Genomic DNA, 13403 nt, shown 5'->3' with positions numbered 1-13403 from the left:
AGTGTTAGTATAAAATCTACTTAGCTTGTAGGACAATAAAGAGAAGGAAAAGAGTGAATAGTCTTCAGAGCACTAAGAAAACCTCTTTCTTTGATTTTACTGGACTACAGATCACTTTTTAAAAAAACCTACTTTGGTTATTTTATGACTCATGCAGGATCATTTCCTCTAGGTGGTAATTTTTTTTTTCAAGGATAATTTTCAAATTTGCATTCCATGATAGAGAAGTATGGTGTTTTAAAACATGTTAATGATGTGTTTATAAAGTTCTATTTAATAGTAGCAGTATTTATGTAGTGAAAAATGCACACTGTACGAAATCAGCAATTTTGGTTCTCTTTCTGTTATGTTTCCTTTTTATGTAGAAATTTACTTCCTCATCTCTTTTCATTTTACTTGTGCACCTCTTCAATTTATTTTCTGCTTGCTGTTTTCTATTCCTATCTTATTAGGTCTCCTAAATAACTTTTGGGTAAGATCTGCCAATTTAGGAAATTATAGGAAGAAAAAACCACACTGTTCTTTCAAGGGATTAACTATGAAGACAGATCATACCCAGTGGTGGCGAGCTTCATTCTGCCCATCTTCATAAGACGCTCTCTTCCCAAGACAGCTCTGAGTATGGCAGGAGAAGCTTGGGACACTTGCTGCCCACTTATACTGCACATCAAATTTAATAGTAACATTCTGGCCTCAATTAAACTCTTCCTCTTATAAATCCCAGCAAGATGATTTTGATTAATAGAGGAAATAAGCACCCAACAGTGTTAGTATAAATATATCGAATGGATGAAACAAGGTAAAATAATATGGAATCGGGGGTGGAGGACACAGCGCCCTCTGTGTGTGCGTCTAGTTTACACGTAGGCACCTGTGCTCACAGCATTCTTTCTTCAGTGGGTTTTCTGTGTTGGAGGAGTTAAAAATTTCCTGGATAATACAGTCTTGAACAACTAGATCCGGGCTGTTTCTCTGACCCAGCCACTTTGGCTTAAAGAGCTTGAAGCCTTTTTACTTTTGTAGCAGTGGAGGTGCACCAGCTTTTTTGAATGGTTATTTGCATGAAGTTTCCCCTTATCCTCCTACTTGGTGAGTGATGGGGTTACGGAGAGCGTATACACTTGGCTCTCCAGTTAATTAGGGAGAACCTGAAGTTTCTCATATGACTGCTTTGAAAAAGGGAACATTCCTTAGGAATAGGACTTTTAAAATGTAGGCCAGTAACTCTTCATAAAAAGAAAGCTCAAATAAAAATATTACTGTTGAGATCCAGGAAAGTGCCTCAACCTCATCTATCTTCAAAGTAAAATAAAAATCCCATTGGAGAACAAAAAGAAATAAAGGAATGAAGAGGAAGAAAAGCAACCCAAGCCCTACATTTCTGTATTTTTTCTCTTTTATTGGAACTGTGTCACAACTGGGTGCTGTTCTCTCTCTCTCTCTCTCTCTGTGCATGTGTGTTTTAAAGTAAGTTTTACTTTTTTTCTTTCAGCAGCTTCCCTATTAGCATGATGTTCCTGAGTCTTTCTATTTAGAATTATTATTCAGAAAAAAATTTATACCAGAGAAGGTTTGATTATCTACATTTTCACCTTTTTGTGAAGCAAATAAGGTGAGCTCAGTAGACACTAGCTAGGCTGCAACACTATTAAAAAATGCAATTCAGACTGAGTCACTGTTCGTTATTTTTATAAGCGAGACCCTAATTCTGATCAACCCCAAAGAATGGGCTGGCGTGACTAAGCAAGCAGCGCGAGGCAATGGCTTCTGCCGGATGTTATCTCATTTGGAACACATTTCAAACTTTAGAACAGATTTTTAAATTGGAAGTTGAAACCTGCAGACTGTCAGCAGAAGAGGCTGATTCACCCCTAGAGAACTTACTTTAAGTCCCAGGCAGAGTTTTTTTTTTAAGGAGTAGGTTACCTAAAATCTGTTGGGATATATCAAAGAGAGAAATAAAAACGCTTCATAGAATAAGGGTGCCACAGGCATCCAAACAACATTTGGACTTTTAATATATGCTTATTTGAAGGGGGGGGTTTCCTTCAATTTAGAAGGCTTTAGTTCAATATGCTTGCGAATGTTTATGGATCCCTGAAAGGATGATTACTTATTTTTTTCCCAGCATTTCTCTAGTGCAGAGAGGTTCTTTGCATGGAACTTTTTGAGTTATAACTATAATGGCATTCTTATTACTGGATAAATTTGAGAGAGGGAACTATAGTCTCGGCAAGGTCAGAACTAAGAAAAATCTTATGGTGATGGTGGTGAATTCTTTATTAATTGGCTAACGATTTCATTTGGAATCGTAGAAAAGTTACCAAAAGTCTAAATACTGAGAAAACTGCAAATACTCCTGAGTTCCTTAAATTAGAGGAACTGTACACATGAGAGCAAAAATAATGATTTTAACCTGGCAGAAAGTGTCAAGCTGGTACTTGGAGGACCTTAACTCATCTATGAAGAAAAAGCTATTATCCACGTATTATCTTAGCTAACAACATCCATGATGCAACTGAAGACAGGGAGAAATGCATGGAGTGACCCACTAGAGGTCCCTTCCAACTAAAAAAAAGTTTCCGTAGTTCAAAGGACGCAGCTTTAGTAAGTTGGCATTCAGTGACTGCAAAGCAAGTAAGGGCCAGAAGGGGGGACCACACGTTTCACGTCCTTAGGAAGAGACATGGTTTTATTCAGAATATTTGTCACATTTTATTTCTTTTTAACATCCCTATGTGGGACTCTCACTCGGTTAGCTTTAGATATTCAGAACTTGTTCCAACTCATTGATACATTGCCACACGGAAGTGTCTTTTGATGTCCTGGAACTGTAGTTGTGCTTTTTTAGAAATTTTTACTGTTTCAAGTTTCTCAGAGCAGTATTTTGTGAGATAGACTTTTTTCTAAAAAAAAAAAAAAAAAAAAAAAAAAAAAAAAAAAAAAAATCAAGAGTGCCTTAAAGTGAGTTTTTACTTGCAAAGCTGATGGAAGTGGTGGGTGGAGGAGGTAAAGTGCACGTTTTCTGATAGTAGGCAACTTGGTAGAAAATGGTTTTGTTCCTATACATTATCTTTGCAAAGTTAGCATTAAGAAATGTAATTGCAATCAATTGGTGTAAAAGCCAGATAATAAAGGGACTAAAAGTCCCTATAGAGAATCCAGTCTGTCACTTATAATGGCGGTAAAAGATAATTTTAGACAAGTACAGTAGAACTAAACCGTTGCCATTTTCCTTCAGAAATGTGCTGCTGCCTCTCGTGTTTTTCTGAAGAAATTGGTTACTTCCCCTGCTTTCAAAGTATGCCATGAGCCATCAAAATAGGTAGAAAAAGATATGCCTTTTATTTCCCCTAGTACCTTTTTAATTAGAACATACCAAAGAACAAAAGGAGGTGAGATACAATCCTGTGCAATTGTATTTTCCAGTAAATTGTTGGATTTCTTTTAAGTTTCTGAGCTCTGCATTGAAAATCTGGCCTCTGGCATAAACTCTGCCCTCTTCCTTTTGACATAATGAAGACATCTGCTTGATCACATCCCCTTTCTTCACACAACTTATTTTCCGGATCTCTACAATAGCAAACACAGAGCCATGCAAGTGCTATTACACAAAGGATGACACTCAAGCCACACTGGAAGAATTTTTTTTTTTTCCTCCTAAAGTAGAATCCTAAAGGTTTTCCTTTTCAGGTAAAGGTGTCAGCAAGAAAGAAAGGAGATAAGCACTCCTTGGCTACCATTTGTATAAGCATATTTGTTATTCGTTCTTAGAAGAGTTGTACATTTTCTAGGTATGTCTCTGTTCCTCTTCTGGCACAGAGAAGACTTTATTGTCCCTCTGGACAATAAACGATCAGAAAGCATATTTTGTGTGTGCAGCCATAGGTGTACCCACCAGGCACTCCAGAGATATTCTTGAAGGAAAAATCTTTCCTACATTATGTGCTTCAGTAAGTGAAAGTGAAGACTGGTGGAGACACGGGGTGACAGGCTTCTATAATGTGAATATTATAATTAAGATGGCTTTACCAAAAAGAAGAAAAAAAAAAAAAGAGAGAGAGAGAGAAATGTGTGGCTTTCCAGATCATTAAACTTCTTGGTACTTGAATTTTCTCAGTAGTTAACTCAGGTGAACAGCCCTTTGCACCAACAACGACCTGCATAGAACTCCCCATAAAATATGGATTTTATTGCAGCAGTGAAAACACTTCTCAGCACCATTCCGACCTCTCCAGCATCCTCCATCTCGAGATCTCTGATAACTCTTGCCAGAAGAATATCTAACTACAGGAGAATATCTAACTACAGGAGAAGTAATCCCAGCTCTGCAACTGCTGCAGTACGCAGCACGGCAGCGTCCCCTCTTAGTAAATTCTGGGAAGAACGCAGTGGGGGGCTCCACTTTTCCTGCATCGGACACCTACAACCAGGCACACTTGGTCTGCCCTCCAGCCAGTCTCGGGGAGGCAGATGTGTGCCTGGCCAGCCGTGGAAGAGCGCCGGCGAGCTGCGTCTTCCACATGACTTTTCCCTGGACAGTATGCTCCATTTTCGGAGTCCAGTGTTGGACTTTCCTTGCAACCCAAGCATTTCTTTCCCGAGCCGGCAGGCATTTCCCCGAACGTGCAACCTAACAGTTTTCTTTGGCTCCTTCTCTGAGCCAAATCGTGTATTTAGCTTAAGTTTTCCTTATTGGGAGTATTCAGGAGTTCTCAAGCTCCCTGATTTTCTGCTGTACCCCCAAAGGCAAGAAATGTAACTCAGCCACATCAGTCCCCGCACAGACCCTTGTGATGTGGTCAGGTGGAAATAAATCAAGCCCCAAACGGCTCCGCGGGTCCTGCACGCACCAGCGCCCTTGGTAACTGACCAGCCAACTTTGCAAATGCCGGAGCTCCCCTGGCAGCCTCCGCCGGCGGAGAGCAAGGCAGCGAGTTCTTCCCGGCGGCCCGTTACTTAAGCTCCCACCCAGCCCCGCGGCGGATGGGTCTTACCAGCAAGCGGCGGAGCAGCGCCCGGGCTCCCCGGGAGCCGGCGCCAGTTCTGGGCAGCGGCAGCAGCGCCACCCGCGCAGCCGGACCCGCGCAGCCCGACCCGCGCGCCTGCCCCGACCCGGGCTCGCAGGCTGAGCATCCCTCCCAACTCCGGCGTGCGGCACCCGCCGGGGCGGAGAGGGCTCTCTCTCTGATTGGCTTCCATGGACGCTACAGAATTAAAAAAAAAAAAAAAAGAAAAGAAAAGAAACGAAAAAGAAAAAGAAAAAGAAAAAGAAAAGGCATGCACCGCCACCACCGCCGCCAGCAGAGACCGAACCCACCTCTGCTCTCCTTGCCGCGCCCGGGGAGACCCTGTGACCCGCCCAGGCTGCTCCTGCCTCCGCTTCTTCCGCGGTCGCGGGCTCCGCGGTTCTCGCCGCCGCGGCTGGAACTGCAGCTCTCGGGATGGGAAGGGTACGGGCTGGGGAGAGCTGGCTCTTGTGGGCACACACTGATTTGCAAGTGAATGAAGTGGGAGGGAGCAAAGAGAGGAGGACTTTGTTAGCGAGGCCCGGCGCCTGCCCCCGCCCGCCCCCTCCCCTTGACAGAATGACTCCCTGTGTTTGAAGTCCGGAGCGATTCGCTCCCGGTAACACTCCCTCAGCCCCAGGCTCTCCTTTCCCTTCCTTTCTTATTTTTGGGGGTTAAAACAGACTCAGAACTTGGGTGACTCCATCTGTTTCCTCCTTTATACTGTCAAAATGCACCTTGTGCTATGATCCGCCAACAGTCGGATGCTCTTTCTCTCTCTCTCTCTCTCTTTTTTTTTCTCCCGACCGAGCAATTACAATTCCCAGGGACCGAGGACCTCGTGGCGCTCGCAGCCGGCCAGCTCCGTGCTGCAGCTCGCAGGACACGCACACAAAACCAGCGCGTCTCCGGAGAGGACAGTCCCGGTGGCTTTTCTACACCACACAAACAGGCGTTCTCCAGGCGCGGGCAGACCCACATTCAGACGTGTCTTTGCTTCCATCCTACCAGGAAGGCAGGGTTTTCCATAGTTCTGTGATCTCCGTTACTCTGTCGAGTGGGTAAACCCCAGGATGGGGTAGCACGAAGCCATGCTTCCCCGGGGCTGGCAGAAACGCTCCAAACCCCATCCCTCAGGCTTGCCCGTGACTTCCGGCTGATTCCATCTTTCTTAAATGAGTTAATACAAGGATACAAAAGCCGTGCGCAAGAGGGGTGGGTCATGACAGTCCAGGTCTGCCCAAGGGTTCGAGATCTTTCAGGAAAGTTCCTCAAGTAGGATACCCTCCACATTGAACTCTTTGGCACGCAGAGCAGTGGGCATAGCTATATTTACAGTCACAGAAAAGGAATTTCTGATAGTAGCTGTAAAACTCTTAAGCGTGCCAGAGTATTATTAAGTGAGAGTAATGGTTTTCTACATGGAAGAGGTAGACATGAGGGAACCAGGCGCTGCTGGATTAGGAAAATTAAATCTAATTACCACAGTGATTGCACTGAGGGTCAGTCGCATCCCAAACCCGCTGTTTGTGTAAGCTGCAAGTTCATGAGGAGATTTCCATTGCCTGGTGCTCTCAAAACAAAATCCGGGCCACTTTGGCCTCTGAGTGATTAAACTGGTTGGAGGCCGGTCTCCTTCCCAACTGAGCTCTTACTGGAAAATCTTTTCTTTCACTAATAGAAGTTCAGGCATTTAAGTAAAGCCAAAATCAGAGTAGTTCCTCTAGGCCGTCTGTGCTTCAAAGAAGTGTGCTCGGAATGGTTTTAGCACAGATGTTCCACACATGGAAGATGGAAAGACTCTGAATTTTTTTCTTGAAAAGATCTTCTCCTAATGAAGAACTGCCACCAATTTACAAAGAAAGACTGAACATTTTTTCTTCGAGCAGCTATTTAAACTCTTGCAGAGAAAGGACAGGCAGGCAGAAATATGCTTCTGATTCATAGTTCATTCCTCAGATTATGAATTTCTCATACAATTAATTGGAAATACCAGTGCTTTATTTTGTATAGTCCTTTGCTGATTACAAAGTACTTTCATAGACTATTTTATTTAATTCTTCTTCCAACAAGTGATATGATTTTTCCTCATCAGGACAGAGGAAATAGATTGATGAAGAGATCGCATAGGTTAGGTAATGTGTCCAAGGCAATAAGACTGGTAAGCAGAAGAGGCAGACATACTTCTAGAAAAATTGTGTTCAGGTGTGTATGTATATATATAAAATATGCATACTACATATAATTTATATGTAATTTTAAAATTATGCACTTGTAAGTATACCAATTAAAATAAGTCACATTTTAAGGGTATCTTTTAGAAAGATGTGCATATTAACTGATCTTTATCATAAAGTGGGATACTAGTGGAGTTGATGTTCTACCCACCGAACAAGTTAGTATCTCACAAAAGTAATCTCTAAGTGTTTGAAATATACTACTCTTCAGATCCCATTAAGCCACATATCAAAAGTGGCTAAAACAGCTACATTTTATGAGGAATGGATAAACAATTAATTAGCTTATGAACAGTCCAGCTTTGAATCACATAAGGGATGTCACTTTTTTTTTTTTTTTAAAGATTTTTCTTTCTTTATTGGACAGACAGAGATCACAAGTTGGCAGAGAGAGGGGAAGAAGCAGGCTCCCCACTGGGCAGAGAGCCCAATGCAGGGCTCAATCCCACGACCTTGAGATCATGACCTGAGCTAAAGGCAGAGGCTTAACACACTGAGCCACCCAGGTGCCCCAAGGATGTCACTTTTATACTAAAAAAAGTTTTTGTGTGATTTTTGAGGATCTCTAGTAACATTTACCATAATTATTATTAATTTTCAATTACTAATATTGGTATGGATGTAAATAGGCATAATTACTTTATCCCAATTTCAGCGATGAAAGAACTGAGAGTTCCTAAGGTTAAAAGATTAGCTGGTATCCAGTAAGTCCTGTTTCCAGTTCATTCTCTGGCACACCAAAGCATGGTGGTGAGTCACAGAAGCTAATTAGAGATAGTTAGACAAATGTGGGGGAGGGTGTCTTTGCTATCATCACGTGGGCTCTTTTTATGAAACACGAGTGGACGTTCTGCAGGGCCTTTGGAAAGGCCCAGACACAGACACCCGGGAGCTACCAGTGCTCTGTCTATACTGCTACTCTTTTTCCCTCACAGTGCTTCTGCCTGGGTTTTCTCTGCCTTCACAAGCCTTCCTCTGCCAGTCAGACCTTCATAGCAGCACCACTGACAGCTCCTGAGCTTACCTGGTGGGAAGGGAGTGACTCCCGCTTTTTGCTCCATTTCCATTTTTACAATCGCTTCTACATTCTAGATGCCTCAGCAGGGGCTGGGGCAGGGGGTAGGCAGCAGGGTTATCTACACACTGGGTCCCCTAGCAGGGAGGGTGTGACCTCCTGACCTGCAAGACCTCCTGAAAAGTGTCACGTTTCACCTAGTCTCTTGTTTAGGAATTTGGTACAGCCGAATATCTCATCTGCTTTTAGGTGAGTTCATTATTTTATATGCTTCAGTCAGAATTACTTGTACTTCTCTCCTTTACAGCTTGCAAAGTTTCAATTAAAAAAAAACCTCCTTCATAGACCATTACTAGGGATATTAATTTTGATGAGGGATTTTTCAACTTCCACTAAATCTCTCTTCAGATGATTAAGAGGCCATCTTATCCTTATAATGGGGATGCATATAAATAAATAATTACAAGTTCTCTGACTTTCTTTTCAATAATATACATCTGTATGCAGTGATTATCTGGTAAAAACATTTTCATGATCATCAACAATTATTCTTGATTAGAAGAAAAAGTTCACTTTTAAAACCATGCGCCTAATTAAGAACCTTGATATGAGTGGATGTGCTTCAGCCAATCCAAATCTTCCATCTAAAATTTACCTTAAGGACGTTGCTACCAAAAAAGGTACACATGTTATAGTGCTTATTACTTAACATCACAATGTGCACAAGTGAACAGATTTCACTGAGGAATGAATGCCTTATTTCCCCACTCTGCCATGTGTGTATATGTGCACATGTTCATGCCCATTCACCCCATCCCCTTGCAGTGGTTAAGGGGAAAAAAGGTTTAACCGCTCTTGGTATTATTGAACTGAAACGAGGAGACAGGAAGCCTCCATGGAATTCTCCTTTTGTAAGAGCCATAAATGTCTCAATACAAGCTAAGATAAATTCACACAAATTTCATGAGCTTATCCAGGTTTTCTACTCCTGGGAGAGTTTCCAGTACTGTATTTAAAATAGGTTGGATCCCAGGATACATTAAGACATTTCCCTCTTGATCATTATATTTGACTCATCACTATAGGCAGATTACAATAGCCAGGAGATTTCCAAATGCGGTAAGTGCACGACAATACAGTCTTACTGGTCTATCCAGGGCATTTTAGTACTCTGGGAATTTCAGGCCAGGAGAGTGGACTTCAACTTTTTTGCCAAATTCTTTTTATATTTTATTCATGGGTTTGTGGTAGAATTTAAATTTGCCTGATCAGTTATGTACGATCCAAGTTTGGTAGACTGTACTATGTCAATGAAGGGACATGTCCTTTTTCCGAAGAAACAACCCATTAGGAGAGTAAGTCTCAGTAAAATAACTGGTGTAGACCAGAATAATTGAAAATCCTATACTTGGATCTGGAGGGTAAAATAATGTCTTTCTTTTGCTAATCCCTGTCCCAATTATAGAAGCACTTGATGGGAATAGTGGCAGACTAGAGTAGGAAAACAATATAATAACACATATAATATATATAATATATAATATAAAACAATATAATAACATGTTCAAAAGTATTTTGGGAATTTATAGATTTTTGAAAGCATTAAATTTTTACAGATTTTGTCAAAAAGAAGACAAGGACAAAGACAGGAAGATGATTTTATAAATGTTCTTTTTAGAATAGACCTGACCTCACCTAGAGCCTTCTTTGCTTCTTTAGGCACCACACTTAGATACCCTTTTTCTCTTTTTGCCCTTGTCTTGGGATTCCCTTGTACTTTGTAGTACTCTAGCTAGACTTCATTGTTTATATAATCTTTTCATTCACTAGACTGTCTGTCATTGATTTATTAAAGAGCATTTGTCTGTTTGGTCATCATTTTATCTCCTAGTACTTGAGAGAGTTCTTGGTACCTACAGGTATAAATAGATAGAGATCCAGATAAAGTAAATGGATTTAGTAGACAGAACCTGGAGATGGCACAGAGACTTAAGACCATGTTTATGAAATTAAAGGTAATAAGACCGGAAAAGGGAAGGATCAAATAGGCCATGAGCAGTCTTTAAGAACTTGAGCTGTGCTGTGGAAGGAAATTAGACTGGGTTTTGCTGTGATGGAAGCTTCAGTTAATATCAACTGGTGAAGCCACTGGAAGATACTGCATTTCACTGATTATCAGACAACCATATTCTCCTAACATCTCCGATATTATGATGCTTCTTACAATTGACATGATAAGAAAGTACCATGTCATGGTATAATTGGCAGTGTTTTTTCTTTCTTAATGACACATAAAATAGTGGTGCAACTTACTACCATTGGCATCTTAGATCTGCATGTCAGATGGTAGATTGCAGCTTAGCATTGGAAGAATTTTCAAACTATTAGTGCTGTTGAAGATGAAAGGTACTGGCAGCTTCAGGATAGAGATGAAGTCTTTCAATCACAGACTAGACAAACACTTGTTATAAATGAGCTCAAGCATCAAATTTGGGATTGAATGATCTTTTACATCTTTGTAAACTAGAGTTGCTTGGATTTTGACCCAACCCTCTTATTTTTGTAGAAGAGAATACAAGGATCACTAGGATACATGCTTTGTCCAAAGTCACACATCTCTTCAAAGGCCAAGACTGGACCATCCATGCCTCCCATTTCCTAATATGAATATACTTTCATTTAATGTTTTTCCTTGTTTTCTCTTCAGGCTTATTTTATAGAAAATGGGATATAATGTTTTGATAAAAGCAGTAATTAACATTTGCTGCATGTAGATGAGAGGGCATTTACTTGTTCTTTACATGTATTATTTCACTTAATCCACCTGGCAGCCTGTGTGCATGCAAGGTATTATTACTGTTCTTGTTTTCAGATGAGAAAATTGGGCAATGAGAGGAAGAATAATTTGTTCAAGGTCACATAACTATTATGAATCAGGCTGAGATTCAAACAAGTGAATTCCTAAACTCTTAATCATTATATAGGGACATAACAGATCCACAGAATTTACTGTGTAATCTATATGCACTGATGTACAAATCAAAACTTTTGTAGTCCAAAATTTTTTATTTTAAGATAAACATGCTTTGGAGTACATTCGTGTCTTCTTTATTATTTGCTGGAAGATATCTGGATAATAGTTTCAGTTCTCTACTGCATTTATGTCCAAACAAGACTGTAGGTGCTTTTGTTAAATCTTAGGGCCAGCAGGAAGCAAAGACAGTTTGGTTTTATTCTTTGCCATGTGCGTATCCAACCCATGACTACTTCTACTCTCTTCCTATCTGGAAGTACCCTAAAGTTCAGAAAAATCAGTATTTAGCTTATTTCCTGACCTCTGTTTCGTATTCATTGTGGGCCCTTGGCCATCTGTAAAAATGCGTTGACTCTTACTGTTTTTTTTTTTTTTCTGAGAAGCGCTTTCTTTGTGTGCCTCAGGTCAGTCTTTATTTATCAAAAAGGAATTCTTCATAGGGATGCAGGCAGAATTCTTGGTCACAGCTGAGGTCTTCTCATTGCCCCCTGGGAAGCTATACTTATCAGCTCTCTTAGAAGGAAAAACATAACTGGAGAAAAAGCTGCCCAGTGTCAATTGATAAGGAGAATTTTTAAAGGACCTCAGTTAAGTTCATTTTGAGGATACCTTTTCAGATATCATAATATTAAAAATATTAAAAATATTCTCAAATACTGGTGATTTACTGAAAAATTATGTAGCCTGTCTCTTGGCCTTAGTTTATTTATCTGTAAAATGAAGACGTTGAAATAGTTTTCTGTTCCTGTGGTTTCTGTGCCTTTTCTTAAATGTTGCTCTTTTGCTTGTGGCCACTAGGGGGACAAAGAACAGATCTTTCTATTGAAACTTCCTGTACTGATTTGAAATAATGGCCTTGCAGAGCAACCATAGGGAAAACTGATTTTTTTAGTGAGACATGGAATATTTAAAAAATGCCTTTTATTAATTGTTATTAAACTATGTCATGAGATAGTTCTTCTTTGTAAAATTTGAGAATTTATGAGAAGCCATTATAGTAGTCCCTCAACTGTGGGAGATATGTTCCAAGATCCTCTGTGGATGCCTAAAACCATAGATAGTACTGAACCCAAAATATATTAGGTTTTTTTCTATACATAAATACTTATGATAAAGCTTAATTTTTAAATTAGGCACAGTAAGGGAATTTTAACTAATAGTAGGTAATAATAATAATAACAAAATAACTAGTAATAAAATAGAACAATTGTAACAGTATGCTATAATAAAAGTTATGTGCTATTTCCTCAAAATGTCTTACTGTACTGTATCCATCCTTCCTCTTGTGATGATATGAAATGATAGAATGCCTATGTGAGAAGATGAGGTGAGGTGAACGTAGGCACTGTGACGTAGTTTTAGACTCCGCTGACTGAAATATGTCAGAAGGAAGATCTTCTGCTTCTGGACTGTGGGTAACTGAAACCATGGAAAGCAAAATCTCAGATAAGGGAGAAACTACTGTATTACAATTTCTGTAACCAGTAAAGTCTTAAGAGTAGTGATGTGTCTCCATAAACATTACCATGTAGGAGATTTCATTAAGTATATTAAATATTTGAGCCTTTTGAAAAGTATCACAAGCCACAATATTTTAGGAATGCAGATATAGACATTTAAAGGACATTTTGAGAAATTTTAGTGGTTATCAAGGTTGATAGTAAGTGATATTTTCAGAAACTAAAGCAACACAAATAATAAATTTCTAATTGCAGAGTTGAGAGAAAGCTCAATGTTTTACACCTGAAAGAGGTCCATAGTATATAATAATCATTAAAAGAAATTTAGTAGCTAATTTATTAAACACTTACAACATGTCAGGCAATGTATTAAAAGCTTTTATTCATTTGTTTGTTTTTTTTAGATTCCACATATAAGCGAAACCATATGATATTTATCTTCCTCTGCTTGACTTCACTTAGCATAATACCCTCTAGATACATCCATGTTGTCACAAATGGTAAGATTTCATTCTTTTTTATGGCTAACATTTCCTTGTATATATACTGCATCTTCTTTATCCATTCACCTATTGATGAACACGTGGGTTGCTTCCATATCTTGGCTATCCAGAGAACAGACTGGTGGTTGCCAGAGGGGAGGTGAAT

The 13403-nt window shown here is 39.9% G+C and overlaps 1 protein-coding gene across 2 annotated transcripts in view; it reads right to left on the bottom strand.

The window, feature by feature from the left end:
* Window positions 1-5529, bottom strand: part of CDH6 (cadherin 6) — a 124721-nt gene extending 119192 nt beyond the window's left edge. The window contains exon 1 of one of the 2 annotated variants that reach the window (XM_004738085.3): window positions 5321-5529. The gene's annotated coding sequence lies outside the window, so the exon portion shown is untranslated. Of the gene's footprint in view, window positions 1-4997; window positions 5198-5320 lie in introns of those variants that run through there. The other variant, XM_045079437.1, reaches the window with a different exon arrangement.
* Window positions 5530-13403: the final 7874 nt, after the last annotated feature.

Source organism: Mustela putorius, unplaced genomic scaffold, assembly GCF_011764305.1.
Source record: "Mustela putorius furo isolate JIRA1106 unplaced genomic scaffold, ASM1176430v1.1 tig00000407_pilon_pilon_pilon, whole genome shotgun sequence".
Lineage (NCBI taxonomy): Eukaryota > Metazoa > Chordata > Mammalia > Carnivora > Mustelidae > Mustela > Mustela putorius.
Note: the sequence above shows the minus strand (reverse complement) of the source record. Positions and strands in the feature narration are given on the sequence as shown.